The sequence below is a fragment of the Agelaius phoeniceus genome, chromosome 14, assembly GCF_051311805.1.
Source record: "Agelaius phoeniceus isolate bAgePho1 chromosome 14, bAgePho1.hap1, whole genome shotgun sequence".
Classification (NCBI taxonomy): Eukaryota; Metazoa; Chordata; class Aves; order Passeriformes; family Icteridae; genus Agelaius; species Agelaius phoeniceus.
The window spans coordinates 5060224-5076204 of NC_135278.1; the positions used below are offsets into that span (position 1 = coordinate 5060224).

The 15981-nt window shown below is 55.4% G+C and overlaps 1 protein-coding gene across 6 annotated transcripts in view; it reads left to right on the forward strand.

Moving 5' to 3' along the window:
- The first annotated feature begins 505 nt into the window (after nt 1-505).
- The window catches only part of FRMPD3 (FERM and PDZ domain containing 3), a 66170-nt gene continuing 50694 nt past the window's right edge, over nt 506-15981 (forward strand). For 4 of the 6 annotated variants that reach the window (XM_077186115.1, XM_077186118.1, XM_077186117.1 and 1 more), the window contains exon 1: nt 1182-1453. The gene's annotated coding sequence lies outside the window, so the exon portion shown is untranslated. Of the gene's footprint in view, nt 655-1181; nt 1454-15981 lie in introns of those variants that run through there. The other 2 variants (XM_077186116.1, XM_077186120.1) reach the window with 1 other exon arrangement.

Genomic DNA, 15981 nt, shown 5'->3' on the forward strand with positions numbered 1-15981 from the left:
TTCCTAAACTGAAATGTCAGAAAATGCTTTTGGAAAATACTGATGAGATGGAGAGCAAGGGATTGCCAGGACCAGGCAGGATTTCCCTACAGGTTCTGGAGAAGGAGCAGGTGGAGTTACTGAGCCTGGGGTTGGGTGCCCTGCTCCTGGGATGAGCTCTGAGATCATGGAGATGGGGGGCAGCAATTGTGACTGCAATTCCTGTCAAAGCTTAGAGCCAGGAAACTATATCCGAGTCCAACTTCTGTACAGGGCAAATGAGTTGCTTGAAGCTCTGATAAAGAATAGAATGGGAAGATGTGGAAAGTCATATGATGGAAGTCAGTCATATTTTCAAAGGAGGAATTCGTGGCTTGCAAATTATTCTTTCTTATGTTAGCCAGCTAATAGTGCACTTGAATTCCTCAATTCCATGGTAACCTACCTCCCAGCCCTTGCTTCTCAATCTATTTGGGAGAAATGCACACAAGCCTCCTTTCATGCATTGATAATGTAGTTTCCTTAAGAGGTTTTGTTGATTTTTTCCCCGCCAAGACTGGGAGAGTGGTTACCATGGAGTTACCTATGGACAGGCAGGCAGACAATCCCATGCCTTTGGAAAAGGGGACGAAGAGTAAGGTGACAATGTTTGCACACCACGTATAATGTCTAAAGGTAATTAACAAGAAACCTAACGAAGCACCGCAGGAGGGTTTCATGATGTTTAGCGATCCGATGACAACACGGCAAGCGGCATCCAAAGAGAAGGGCTCGCAGGGCAGGCCGGTGGCCGCCCGAAACCGGAGCTGCCCGGGGAAGGAGCCGCGGCCGGGCAGGCTGGGGAAGGCACCGGGCTGCCGGGGAGGGGTGCGGGATGTGCGGGGCTTTGCGGTGCCGGAGCGGGGACACCCGGCGGGGGACACGGGCGCGATGCTGCGGCTGGGCCGGGGCGCAACCGCGCGGGGCGGGCGGGGGTGGGCGAGGGGCTCCTGCGGTGCCCGCGGCGGAGTCCCGGCCCTCCGGTACCCGCCGAGCGTGCCCGCCCGTGCGGAGCCGGCGGGGCCCGGGGGGCGATACCCGCGGTGGGGCCCGGGGGACGATGCCCGCCGCTCCCGGAGGGGGCGTGAGGGCTCCGCAGCCCCCGGCCCGGGGGGGCCCGCCCGCCTCCGCCCGCCCCGCGCCCCGCCCCGCCCCGCCGAGCCGCCGCCCGCCCTCGCCCCGCAGAGCCGCGCACCGCGCTCGCCGCCGCCGCCGCGGGCACGGAGCAGCGGCCGGGCCGGGCCGGGCCGGCATGGCGGGGGCGGGCCCCGCGGGGCGGCGGCAGCAGCAGCGGCGGCGGGCCCCGTCCGAGCGCTGAGCGCGGCGGGCCATGGGGGCGGCGGCGGCGGGGGGCTGCGGGAGCCCTGCCCTGCCCTGCCCGCCCGCCCGCCGAGCCCGCGGCGCTTCCTGAGGGAGCGGCGGCGGCGGAGCCCAGGTGAGCCCTTGCCGGCCGTGCCCGGGGACGGCCGTCGGTCCTGCGCGCCGCCGGGGGAGTTCGCCCGCTGCCCCGGGATGCTCCGGCGGCACCGAGGGGACCGCGAGAGGCGGGAGCTGCCGCCCCCTCCCCGGCGCCTCTTCGCGTCTCGGTCGCAAGGGATGCCCGCTCCTGGGCGCGGGGTGCCCGGAGCCATCGCCGGAGCGGAGCTCTGTCTCGTCCTGCGCTGGGTCCGCTGGAGATGTGCCTGTGGCCTTCTGCCGGTGCCGGGGTGCCGCTGATGGGGTCCCCCCTTCGTGCCCCGTGTCCCTGCCGCCGCCTCGGTGGCCCTGGCACGGTGCAGCCGCGGGCGGTACGCGCCGGGATGCGCGGCAGGAGGAATGTGGCCGGAGGGGCTGGATCGGATCGGTGCAGCCGGGCACCGCACGTACCTGAGCTGGCTTTCCCCCATGGCGGGGAAGGCTGAGCACGGAAAGTGGGGCTCGGGGCAGGGAGCTCCACCAGTTCCCCCTCGGGTCACCTTGGCGTGCTCCTGGGTGACAGTGTTCTGCTATTAGTCTGGTATCATGGCAGTTGCCATCGTGAAGTGTGGCTGATGGAGCTGAAAGAACAGAGACAAACGCACTTGGCTTCTGGCTTGAGGCTTGTTTGGGTTTGGTTGGTTTTGCTCATTTTCCTATTTTAGAGCAATTTGGATGGGATGAGTTTTCCTCCTTGTCGGCAGCAGAACTGGTAGAGAGACGTGGCTTGCTTTTGAGGAAGTGCAGTTTGAAAACATTCTCACCTTTCTCTTCTCTGATGACAACCAGAGGGCTGTGTGCCACCTTCAGCCTTCCCGTGCCTCAGTTTCCCCGTGTCCACAAGGGAAAGGTGGAGGAGAGAAGAGCTGGGATGTGTGTTCTTGTGTGTGAGCAGCTCTGCTGCCATGAGGCTGCCTCGAGGGCAGAGTGTCTCCGGGTGAAGCCCAAGGCAAGCTGAGCCTGTGGCCCACCTTTGGGAGGGGGCAGGTGCTGAGTGCGGGGGAGGGCTGGCACTGCCCCTGTTCAGGGCACAGACCCTGGCAGGATGCTCCTGGGCTTTAGCAGCCCTCCAAACCCATCCACGAGCTGCTGGCATCCATGTTGTCCTGCAGTGAGGAGCTCCTGCTGCACCTGAGCAGCAAACAAAACAGCATCCCGGGTTTTTTTTTAATTAAAAATTGGGGGTTTTTGGCTCTAACATCCCCTGTGGTCATTTCCTGGGCCCTGTCCCTGTGCCTTGGAGCTCCAGCCTGTGCTGAGCCTGCAGCCTCCCACTCCCTGGCTCTGGCTGAGGACCCCCGTGATGCTGAACTTCCTCTTGCCTCTGTTGCCATGCTGCTGCCTCCTTGCACTGTGGCTGTCCCCTCACAGCCACCAGGACAGCCTTTGCTCATGTGTGTCCACAGCTTCTGGCTGGAGCTGGGCTCTGGGGTGCTGGGGACTGGCTCTGGGTGCTCTGCCTGCACGGAGGAGTGCTTGGTGCTGGGAGCAGCTGAGCTCCTCAGGCTCTGTGATGCTGCTGCAGGAGCCTCTGGGGGCAATCAGCCCCCCTGGGACACCCTGGCATGGGTGGGGAGCGTGGCTGCTCTCCTGGATTGACAGTTCAACGTGCCAGCTGCCCACTTGATTGGCATGGCAACAGCCACCGTGCTGCAGCTCTGCTTGGAAGGCACAACTTCAGCCTTGCTGCAGGACCAGCCCATGAGGGGGCTCAGGGTGCTGCTGGTTGGGTGCTCCACCATGGACAGCACTGAGCCAGCAGTATCCCACAGCTGGAGCATGTCTGCCCCTTCCCAGGGCTTCAGCCCTGCTGGCACCAAGCACTGGCCCTGCTGCAGCCCCAGCTGATGGGGCTTGTCCTGGTGTGAGGTCCCTGGGGGCCAGTGCTGCTGCCAGCAGCTCACTCAGCTGCCCAGGGAGCTCTGTCAGCTCAAGGGAATTGGGATCACTTGTTAAGGATGGACCCGTGGAGCAGATGCAAACCCACGTTCTCTTGGCACAGTGGGAGGTGTGGGGAGCACAGTGCATGCAACAGAAGTGGGCTCAGGCCTGGTCCCTTCTGTAAACCAAGGGGTGCAGGGCTGGAGACAAGGCTGGGCAAGGAAAGAGGTGCCACATGTATTAGGGTGGACAGGGACCTCAATCTTCCTAAGGCAGCAGGGCAGCCACAGGCTTGCAGTTAACAACAGTGAGGTTGCAGCGAGCCTTGGAGCTCATTTCTGCCTCAGACCAAGGCAGTCTGAGCTTTGAACTGGAACTGAAGCCCTGCCTAGCACAGGAAAGGTCCCTGAGAGAGAGAAGATGCTGTTTGCACCAGCCACCTTCATGCTCACCACCTGAGCTCCTGGGAGCTGACCTGCAGTGCTGGGGCTGAGCAGAGCTCTGGGACTTGCCTGTGGACCTGCAGAGCTGGGATTTTACCTCCAAGGCCAGCCCCAGGATAGCAGGAAGATGCTTTTATCATTTGCTTGGTGGCTGCACCCTGACACTGAAGGACAAAGCCTCCAGTCCTCAGCTTTGCCTTAGCACTGGTCCTTCCTCCCTCCCACTGAAGTCAGTAGCAAGCCTCTCTCCTGGTTCATGCCCATGAGTTCTGTGTCCTTTGCCAGGGCAGCTCCAGCACTCAGGCTCCATGGTTTTGTTGTGAAAAAAGCATTTAGATAGAGGTCAGGTTGGATGCTGCCTTGAGGAGTCTCTAGCCTGGCTGCAGCAAGGCTCAGATCATCTGAGGGTCTTCCACAGAATGGGTCCCCCCATCACCACTGGGGCAGCAAGGCTGCTCCCACCTCTCCTACCATGGGGCAGAAAACAGCCCAAACCTCCCAGGGCTGAGATGCTTTTTGATGCCACCTTCCTGTGCTAGGACATCCCTGGGTGATGTCTCAGAGGCTGCAATGGCAGGAGGGAGAGGAGCTGATATAAGGGGGCCTTTTGCTCCCTGACAGAGCAGGGCTTGTTTGGGTGTGTCCTCCCCATCCACAGCACCCAGGCTGCTGGGCTGCCCCAGCTTTGGAAGCAGGGGACAGAGACATGGACCCACACCAGCCAGGGAGAAGCACTTGGGAGTGTGGAAGGAAAAATGGCCCCATCAAGTCATGCAGCTCATCTAAGCAGTGGCCTTGGGCACTGGCTTGTTGAAGGACACACCTTTTTCCACTTGATCCACCTAAAACAGAGTCATTCTTCTTCTGTGGCTCCTTCTGGGGGTGTGTGCAGCTCCCTGCTTCTTGGAGGGCTGGAAATCTCTGATCTGGCTGGATATTAATCCTTGTGGCTGGCTGTCCTCCACAGGCAAGAGAGGGATGGCTGCTTCACAGCCTTCTGTGAGGCTGAGTGAGCTCTGCTCTCACTTGTCATGGTGGGAGTTGTCTTCCCTGAAAATGGAGAGCCAGGAGAGGGCTGGGGGAGGCCCTGCATGTGCCAGAGCAGAGACTTCCACAGCCAGGACAATGACCAGGAGCCACCTTTGAGGACCTGGCAGTCAAGAACCTCTTTCATGCCATTTGAAGAGATGATCAGAACACCATGGCTGGGTGTGGGGTGGTAGAGGAGCCTCAAATCTGGTGCAGCCACAGCTGCACTGAGGGAACAGCGTGCCCAGATTTAATTTTTGCTCAGTACTGCGAGTGCTCACACGCATTCACAGATGGGCCTTTTCTCCCTAAGAGTGCACAGATCCTCCACTGTGGAAAAACTGCTGTGCTTCTGCCTGGCCATACCTCCATCCCTGACCCTTCCATCCCTGACCCCTCCATCCCTGCCTGCACAGCCTGAGCACGCACATGGATGCCTGGTGACGTTGGGAACACTTCAGAGCTCCCTCGTCATCCTCCCTCTCTTTCAAATTAAGCAAGAGCTGGGCTCAACAGCCAGTCAATAGCAAGACTTATCTCTTAAATAGCATTATTGATTGCCCAGGAAGCCTGGGTTTGTATCAATAGATACATGCACACACAGGCAGGTCCTGTGCCAGCTCCTGGTGGTGAATGGCACAGAGGAACGTGCAGAGATGGTTTGCTGCAGGTGGGGACACACGTGTGAGTCCATGTGAGGAAGATGCAGCTCTCCACTGGAGAGGCACCTCAGGGTCTTTGGTTATGGGCCTGTCACATTTGCCCAGCATTATTGTGCTGCCTTGACCAGTCTTGAACGTGTGTCCCTTTCTTCCTGACAGGTGACATTGTGATGCAGGTTCTGCCAGCTTGCTTTGCCTCTGTGGTTGCAGGGAGGCTTCTGGACTCTGCCTTTGGAGAAGATGTGCAGGTGTCTGCCCACAAATTGTGTGGTCTCCTCAAAGGTCACTGACCCTGCAGGGATTCTTCATGTGGGAGATTTGGGAAAGATGTGCAAAATTCACTCTGCTGTAGCATCATCCAGAGGGACTGGCTGGAGAGGAGGATGGACGAGACCCATCCTGCCAGGGAGGGCATTGCCTTGTGTCCAGCTCTGTGCTGGCAGTGCAGGCTGTGAGCTGGCACGTGTGGGGACTGTGGTGGCACCTGGCTGAGCTCCGTGTCCCAGGTGGAGCCATGGGAGTGTGGCAGGAAAGGAAAGGTGTGCTGCGGCTCTCGAGCTGTCTCCCTCCAGGTAACAGCAGTGGGTGTAGGAGGGCTCCCAAGGGCTGTGGGGCTGTGTCCCCTCGGGGCTCAGAGTGGCCCTTGTCCCTCGGAGGTGGCAGAGTGCTTGCAGCAGCCGGGTCGTGTGTGGCTCACTGCTCATGGCCCTGTTTGCCAAGGCTCCTGCACTGCCCGTGCCTTCCTAGCATGGAGCCAGCCCCTCGTGTGGGGGCAGCCAGGAGAGGGCCAGGGAGTGGAGCAGGGTGTGATCAGAGCTGTGTCCTTCCTCCTGTGCAGCACCCCTGCTCTCCCTGGAGCAGCTCAGCCCTGGCTGCTCTGTCCTCCAGGGTCGTGGAGCACGGCCAAGCTACGGTGATGCTCGTGAGAAGAATTGCAAAGCCTCCTGCTGGCTTTGCTGTAGCAAAGTTCAGGCTGGGGCAGTTTTGCCCTGGTGCTGCAGAGCCCTGTTGCCCTCCCTGGGGCTGGGAGCCCTGTGGCTGCCACAGAGCCAGCCTTGCTCGCCTCACCACGTCTGCTAACTCACACTCACTCAGGGACAGGGCCCCATGTCCCATACCTGGCATCCAGCCTTGCTTTGGACCATGCTGGCTGATGTTCTGCTCCCTCCTGGGGTTACCTAAAGCTGAGGGAAGTGTCAGCAGTGTGATCACAGGCAGCTGAAACAGCTCAGATGATCTCTAGGGTCAGCTCGCCAAAGCCCGGCGAGCCCCTACAAGTAGGGGCTTGTAAGATCTCTGTCTGTGTCACTTTAGCTGATCAGTGGGCACGAGAAGTTCTTGGCTGTCATGCCTATGTTTCCATGTGTATAAATGTGTGTGGATATGCAGCACTGTAAGATCTTGCTCCTGTTTGGACCCTCTGAGCGTTTTTCTTGGCAGTGCCTGCCCGCGGCGAGCGCCGGTTGCTTGATCTTAGCCAGCCAATGTATGCAGGATCTCAGGAAAGAACAGTTGGGGTTTTATGAAGCTGGCATAATTTACAGCTAAAATAGCACACCAGATATATGTCCAATCCAATCTCCTTTGTAATCTTGTTTTCATTAATGCCTCCAGGGTGGTGATGGGGGGAGTAAGGCAAGCAAACTGCGAAGGGAGTTTATTACCCGTGCCGGGGAGATTTGCATGATGCTCTGCACCAAGTGACCTCAATTTGCAGAGGTTAAAGCTGGCTGTGGTGGTTCCTGGCTTGGAGGGGTGTCTCCTGCCTGTGCTGGGGGCACTGGGCACAAATCCTTGTGCAGATGGCCGTGGCTGTGTTCAGGACCATGGACACTGGAGCCATCCCAGGCAGGAAGAGCCATGGATGCATCCGTGTCACCCTGGCCAGCTCCAGGGGAAAAGGCAGGAAATGATCTCGCTGCCTTTGCAGGCTGCATTTCTCTTTAGTGTTCAAACCACATATTGTCCCAGATCTCCTGCCAATAGCAGGGAGCAAACTGATAATGCAGCTGCTATTAATAAAGCAGCGTTGTTACATATTCATATCAATCAGACTTGTAATCCACAACATTTTTTCTCCAGAAGAAAAGGCAGTGCTTCACTGGGGCGATGGAGGAAGCTGTCAGGTGGGATGCTGTTGGAGATGCCTTCCACCAGCACTGGCAGAACCTGCTCCCCTCACGTTTCTTCCCTTGGGGATTCCTGCCCTGGGGTCCTCATCCACCTCCCCTTCAGCTTTCCTTCTCCCTGGAAGTGCTGAGCTAAAAGGGGGGATCCCCAAGGCAGCTCCAGGATCCCCAGGGTGCTGTCACTGTGGGGAAACATGAGCAGTGTGAGACAGAGAAGTGCTGAATTCCAGTGGCTGGTTTGGCAGGAGCTGCTCCATGCTCTTCTCCATTTTATACAGGAATTTTCGCATATTATGCAAATTTCAAAGCAAAGTATGGAAAATCTGGGTGTAAATCTGGGATGTATGTATGTGTGTGCAGCCATTAGATAGGAAAGTGTACCACAGAATTCTGGCCAGTGGATAAATATACTTACACTGCCATTCCTACAGTAAAATATGCTTTTTGTCACTGCTATAGTATAAAAGAAGTACTGTCTCCAAAACTGTAGCAGCACTTTATGGTACACTATAAATTGGAAGAGATACCTGATTATTCATGGAGTATTATGGAGGTCTCAGTGACTTCACCATTAAGCCCACACCAATACTTTGTCCATAAAGCAAAACCCTCTCTCTGACTTCTTTATGATCGAATTCAATGTCCAGATTTCCCCAAATAAATCTTGTGAGGCTGAGCACGTTTTTTCCATGAATGTTTTTCTGGAAACTTTCCCTTTCCCTCGGGCTGGGAACATTTTGAAGCCTTAGCTGTGGGATCTCCAAGTCCTAAACCAAGGCTCACAGCCCTCGAGCCTTTCCAGGCTCTCTCATCCCTGGCGCGTGGCAGAGCTGCTCCCAGCTCATCCCTGAATCCCCTGGCTGCTGGCACATGCCAGGGAATGGAGCATGGCTGTTCCCCCAGGTTCTGTGGTGGCAGCCCTGGGGAGTGGGCTGGCATTGAGCCCTCCTGGCAGCAGCTGTCAGTCGCTGCAGCAAACAGTTTCCAGGCAACTCAGAGGCTGGAAAGACTCCTGATAGAGGTTTGTGATATTAATTGGAGTTATGGAAAGGAGCAGCCCTGAAGGGCGGCTGGTGTGGTGTCACCAATGTCCTCCTGCCATCAGTAGTGCCACAAGTGCTGCCACAGCCTCTGCTGGTTCCCCTCTGCTGCCCTGGCATGCAGGGCACTGCTCTCCTGCCAGATCTTCAGCTGGGGCAGATGGAGAGGGGGGAAAAGGTGTCCCTGCCCCAAAGAGTTTGTGTCTGGGGCCTCCTTGCAGCTTTGGCACCTTCTCTGAGCATTGCTCAGCTGTGTCACAGCCTGCACGAGTGCTCTGCTCACCTGGGGACAGGAGGGAGGAGGGCACTGGGTGGATCAGTGGGTCTGCCTGCCTGTGCAGCTATCCAGCCTCAATCCATGCCATGCATTTTCTCTCTGGAGGCTTAACTGCTTCTTTCAGGTCATATTTCCTTGCTCTGCCTCTCTTTATTTCCAATGTTTGAATGCTCCCTTGAATTCTGTGCCCATTTCCTCCATGGGCAGCAGCACCTTGGAGCATCCATCCCCTTCTCTTCACTTTGCTGTTGCTTGCACCCACTGGGCTGCAATGGGGGCATTCCCACAGGGACTGCTCAGTGCTGGCAGTCACCAGCCAGTGCTGCCTTCAGGTGGGGAGAGCAGTGGGAAGGCAATGTCCACAGGCACCTGGGGCACTCTGTCCCTACACATGGAGCACTGTGGAGGTTGTTCCCTCCATTCCTTGACAAGAACAAGCTGGAAATGCTCCTGCTGCTGCTGCTCAGAGCCCTGGAGGCTGATGTGGACCAGGAGCTGCCATCAGTGTCACATCTGCCTTGGCTGTCACATCCCTCCCACCAGCTGCTGGGGTTGGACCTAGCTCTCTCAGGGGAAGGCTTGGAGGGGTGTCTGGATGGTTCCTACCATGGCTGGTTGCTCTCCAGCCCCATGTAAGTGTTTTCCATCCCAGGGGCAAGCACAGATACCAGCACTACACTCTGGTTGGGGTCTGGGAGGGATCTAGTGGTGAGTGTCCCTAAGTGGACTGGCAGCCAAAATCCCTAAGCATCTCCAGAGGACCATGATGGTGCCTGGAAAAGTTCCAGTGCAACAGAGGGGGATTTTACTGCCTGGATGCCTGAGCTGTTTGTCCTGAGGGTAGTGAAAACACAGGGAGATGGGGTGTGGAGAGATGGATGCTGTGTGGGCAGCTCAGGGGTTCAGGTGCAGAAAACTGGTCACAGGAGGAGGCAAGCAGGATCTCTGCCTGCATCCCCATCAGCAAAAGCATGGCAAGGAGTGCTGGGACACTTCCCTGTGGCCAGCTGGTGCTGTGGGAGAGGCCAGCAGTGCTCCTGCCAGGGTTTCTGACCTCTCAGAAACCTGAGCCCAAGGGAGGAGAGATGCCATGGCAGTGCTCACCAGGATTTGAGCTCTGATGGCCAAAGCTAAGCCCTTCCTTTGTCTGGGGTGTGAGAGACAGCTGGGAACAAGTCCAGTCTGCCCACATTGGAGGCTCCAGTGCCACCAGCCAGCTGTGCACAGTCTCCATGGGCAGTCTCTGGTGTGCAGCCATGGCAGGAGCTGTGTCTGCCACCCTCCCTGCCTGGGTTAAGGTTCCATGTTCAGGTTCCACATCAGCTCCTTGGGCTGATGCAGGGTTGGAATTTTGGGGAGAAGGGAGGTGGAGGAGCAGCCTGTGGGGTGTTGGATGGGAAGGAGGAGAGAGCAGGCACTGCCAGCTGTCCCTTGGTCCCCAGCAGGGTGGAGCAGTGGGGGCCAGCCTTGTTCCATGTGAAGGGGGTACAAACTGAGCTTAGTCCTGCACTGGCACCTCCAGCAAGCCCCTTGCCCCCAGCAGAGCTCAGGATGCTTGATTTTGGGAAGGAGTAAGAGAGTCAGAGCTAACTGAGAGAAGTCAGGAGCTGAGCTGGCAGCAGGTGGATTACTGGTGTCACAGGGGAGCTGTGAGGTGCCTGTGCTGTTTGCTGTGGCTCTGCAAGCAGGAGACATCTGGCTTTTCTTACCTTGGCTGTGAATTTAACTTTCTGTCTCTTCTCAGGCAGTGTCAGCTCAGGATGGCAAGGGAGATAAGGAGGAATTGGGTTTTTTGGTGATCAAAAACAAATCCGACAGACACGTGGTTGTGAGCAATTACAAAAAGTGTGACCTTGCAGGAGTGCAGAGGCCACAAGGAGCTTTCTGTGGAAGAGAAGACTTGCCTGAGGATACTGGGGGTGAGCTCCATCTCTCCCTGTGCATGGGAATAAACTGCTGAGTGTGTCATTGGGACACTCAAATCCAGAGATGGATTTCAAGAGGCAATGGCTGTCATGGACCAAATGGGCAAAGTCCTGGTCCTCAGGCAGATTTTTCACCCTGGAAATGGAAAATGGGTGACTTGGCAGCTCCTCTGTGTTGTGGTGTGGGCTGAGCCCCTGCCTGCTGCCAGAGCCCCCAGGGTGGCCCCTCAGCCCAGGGCAGCAGCCAGGGGAGCCACACAAGTGCTGGGCAAGGGACACCAGGTTATCTGTGACACTCCCAGTGTGTGCCAGGGCTGCACAAGGCAAACAGAGAGGGGCTGTGACAGGAGGAGGGAGGACAGGGCCATCCTGCAGGGCTGGGGCTGCCTTGCAGCACAGGATCCCAGGTGCAGGCACAGCCAGGCAGTCAGGAGCAGATGGGCTGTCTGTCTGTCTGTCTGTCTGTCTGCTCAGCCCAGCACCGCCTCTGGGTGATGGGTCCCCAGCTGCTGGAACACCGGGTGAGGTGCTGGGTGTCACCTCGGGTGCTGGGTGAGCAGTGGCAGGGTGCTGCCCAGGGAGACACTGGCACTGGGCACTGCTCCAGGCACAGACTGGGAGGGGCTGCTGGGACCAGCACAGCAGTGCCTGTGCTGCCATAAATCTGCCTGGCAGCAGTGCAAGGAGCATTCCTGCTGACTTATGGCTTCTGTGCTCCACCAGGGTAGGAAACAGCCTCTCATGGCTGGATCTGCTGGCATCCACTGCGTCATGAGCTGTCCTTCCTCCCCGTGTGACGTCAGTGGGACACAGAGGGTGGCTGCTGCTGAGGGCAGGGGTGCTGTGCTGGCGGCTCAGACCCGTGGCAGGCTCTGGTGGCTCCAGCAGCACGGTGACAGGCAGCTGTCCCCACTCAGGGAAGCTGTATGGCTGTGGCAGACCGGTGTCGTATCAGCTGCCACTCTTAGTCCCACCTTGCACTGAGCACAGGGTGGTGGCCAGGTGTGAATGGTGCCACCCCTGCTGTGCTGTGCTGCCTGGGGGCCCTTGTCTCTGTGTGTTACCCTCTATCCTTGCAGGTCAGTGCCTGATCCTCCCAAAGCTGCCTTGCTCACAGAGCTGGAATGGCTGCCAGGGTCCTCTGGCACCACCGAGGATGGCACCACCCCTGTGGCTCTGCTCTCAGCAGTGGGGCAGCCACCCTCACCCCTGTGGCACCACAACACACCCATGGTGGCAGGGGATAATGCTGGGAGAAGGCAGCAGAGCACAGCCAGGGCTGTGCAGGGTGGTGTGATGGTGTTCACAGGGGTCCCAGGATGAGGGAAGAGATGAGGATCTGACTCCATGTTTCAGAAGGCTGATTTATTATTTTATGATATATATTATATTAAAATTCTACTAAAAGAATAGAAGAAAGGATTTCATCAGAAGGCTAGCCAAGAATAGAATAGGAAATAATGATAACAAAAGCTTGTGGCTCAGACAGAGTCCGAGCCAGCTGACTGTGATTGGCCATTAGTTAGAAACAACCAACATGAGCCCAATCCCAGATGCACCTGTTGCATTCCACAGCAGCAGATAACCATTGGTTACATTTTGTTCCTGAGGCCTCTCAGCTTCTCAGGAGGAAAAATCCCAAGGAAAGGATTTTTCATGAAAGATGTCTGTGACAGGGTGGCACACTGAGCCCTGCTGCTCTCAAGCCAGCGGTGCCAGGCCTGGGAATGTCCCTGTCCCCATCTCACTGTCCCCCTGTGCTGTGGCAGGACAGTCCTTGCCTGGTGAATTGAGACTCACAGGTTCCCCCTGAGCCTTACTCCCACCAGCCTTGTGCTGTCCCAGCCCATTCTGGGTGTTCTATGGAGGTATTTTTCCCCCAGTGCCATTCTCTGTTGTTGCCTCTCTCCACGCTTCTGCTCCAGCTCTGGGAGGTCTGACCTGTCCCACCCAGGGCACTGGGCAGCAGTGGGGTGCCCTGCTCTGCTCCTGGCAGCACCTCAGCCTCTTCTCTGCACTCTGGGTCTCATTGGCCAAGTGCCTTCTGCTTCTGTGCCTCAGTTTCCTTGTTCTTGCAAGGAGAATGTGTCTTGAAGTGTTTTGGGAGGAAAGGGAAATGCCACGCACCATCTCTGTCCCTGCTGTGATGGTCACCAGGCTGTGGTGGCCTCCTAAAGCCTCTTTGCCCAGGGAGGTCCCTCTCCACTTCTCAGCACTATAAATAGATGTGATGCAGCTCTTGGCTAAACAAATTTTCTCCACGGCTCTTTTCTTTCCTACTCAGAATTCAGGGAACATCATTTTGGTAACCAAGGTATTTGCATAATCAGTGTTTTGTGGTAATTGCTCCCTTTCAGAAGAGGTGCTTATCATCCCATCGGGTTTTGAGGAGCCTGTGCTATCTTTGAGGCCAGGCAGGGAGGTGGTTTCCAAAGGGGAGTGCCTGGGCTGCTGCCCTGTGCTTTGGGGGATGCCTCCCCTGGGCTGAGCAGGATCAGAAGAGCCTTTTGCCTCTGTGCCTCAGTGATCTGCTGCAAGTCCTCTCCTCCCCCCGTGCCTCAGTTTCCCCTTAGTCCCAAAGCCTCTGAGCTGGGAGGGAGGAGATGCCCCAGTGCAGTGGGACACAGGGTGTCCTTGTCTGCAGGAGCCCCTTCCCAGGGCCATTCCTTCTCTCCCTGATGTGGTGGCACGGAAAAGCAGCCCTTGGGACTGGCTCTGCAGTGCTTTTACAGCTACCAGCCCAGTGGAGCAGGGTGGGAGGCCTGGGGCTGTCCCCCAGCTGCAGTCTCAGGATTCTGCTGCTCAGAGTGACCCCCAGATGTGTCAGAGAGTCTCTTTTGCTAACCCAGCAGTCGAAGAAGGAGTCAGAACTCTTCCATTCTCATTCTCAAGGTTGTTTATGGTTTCTTATCTATAAAATTCTTTCTCTGGCCTGCCAAGGTCTGTTCAGCAGGTCAGACAGAGGCACTCTGACCATCTTGGGGTGGTCTTATCTTTTTATACTAAAAACTACGTGTACAATATTTACCATAACTTCCCAATACCTATCACCTATGTTAGACAGTGAGCTTCTACCTTAAACCAATCCAAAAGTGCCAGCATCACCCAGAACATGGAGGGTAGGAAGAAGAAAGAAGAAGGACAGGGTACGCCCAAATTCCTCCATCTTGGGACCCTGAGCCCCCATTCTAAAAACCCCAAAAATTGATTTTTCACCCTGTGACAAACTAACTATCATTCTACTTAAACTTTCGTGGCTTGTAAATCCTCATATAAGGTTGGTAATTTTTTCCATGGGTCAAGATCAAAGGCACAGGGGTCTTGGGCTCTGTGCCAAGGCCTCTGATCCCGCTGGCAGGGGCTCAAAGCCAACCAGGACTGTCACAGACATATTTTATGAAAAATCCTTTTGTTAGAATTTTTTCTCCTGAGAAGCTGAGAGGCCTCAGGAACAAAATGTAACCAATGGTTATCTGCTGCTGTGGAATGCAACAGGTGCATCTGGGATTGGTCTCATGTGGTTGTTTCTAATTAATGGCCAATCCCAGTCCGGCTGTCTCGGACTCTCTGGTCAGTCACAAGATTTTATTATCATTCCATTCCTTTCTATTCCTTGCCAGCCTTCTGATGAAATCCTTTCTTCTATTCTTTTAGTATAGTCTTAATATAACATATATCATAAAATAATAAATCAGCCTTCTGAACCATGGAGTCAAGATTCTCATCTCTTCCCTCGTCCTGGGACCCCTGTGAGCACCAGCACACAGCACAGCCAGAGGGATGTCCTGGGTTCTGGCACTGCAGGGATGGCACTGCACGGGCAGAGCCTGGCTCTGTGCCCCGTGTCACTGTCACTGCAGCTCTGGGCGGGCCAGTGGCAGCCAGGGCCCGGTGCCACCCTCGCCCAGCAGCGTGAGTCACTCCCTGACTGAGTGGCAGCTCCCACTGGCAGCGTTTCCAAGGAGCCCAGGGGGTGTCTCCCAGTGGCAGAGGCTGGGATGGGGAGCCTGGCACCCTGACCTCAGGGCTGGGCAGGCTGGGAGCTCCCTGTGCCAAGGAGGCAAAGCAGGCAGCCTGCTCCAGAGCAAAAAGCAGCAAAGCCTGGTGTTCCCTGTCATTATAGGACATGCACACACTGCTGTTCTCAAGGTAAAAAAGGGAGATTTCATTTCTGACTCCAGCATTTATAGATTTCCAAAAGTGACAGTGGATTGGAGGGTGAAAGTGCTGTGATTGTGCTCACAGGGGTCCCAGAACGAGGGAAGAGATGAGGATCTGACTCCATGTTTAAGAAGGCTTGATTTATTATTTTATGATATATATTATATTAAAACTATACTAAAAGAATAGAAGAAAGGATTTAATCAGAAGGCTGGATAAGAATAGAAAAAGAAAGAATGATAACAAAGGCTTGTGGATTGGACTCTCTGTCCGAGCCAGCTGACTGTGATTGGCCATTGATTAGAAACAACCAACATGAGACCAATCCCAGATGCACCTGTTGCATTCCACAGCAGCAGATAACCATTGGTTACATTTTGTTTCTGAGGCCTCTCAGCTTCTCAGGAGGAAAAATCCTAAGGAAAGGATTTTCCATAAAAGATGTCTATGACCAAGTGCCACCTCTCCAATGACACTGGGCAAACCAACAGTCTATCATATTTCTCCTCTTTTGTAAAAGAATGCAAAACAATAAGTTATTTACAGAAAGTTGGTAAAAAGATTCATTACAAGAATGTAAACATTAGAAAGCTTAAAAAATCTTAAAAATCAAAACAACAGTTTCCCAGCACTGGCAAAGGCTGGAAGAGCTGTGAGGAGGGAGCTGCTGGCTGGGGTGTGGCAGGGAGAAGGGGAAATGCCCAGCTCTGTGTGGTATTTTCAGGGTCCCCCAACGAAGGGAGGAGTTGATGAATCTGACTCCATGTTCTTAAAAGGCTAATTTACTATTATATTATATATTATATTATATTATATTATATTATATTATATTATATTATATTATATTATATTATATTATATTATATTATGCTATATTAAACTATACTAAAGAATAGAGAAAGGATACAGACAGAAGGCTAAAAGATAATAATAATGAAAAACTCATAACTCTTTCTTCAGA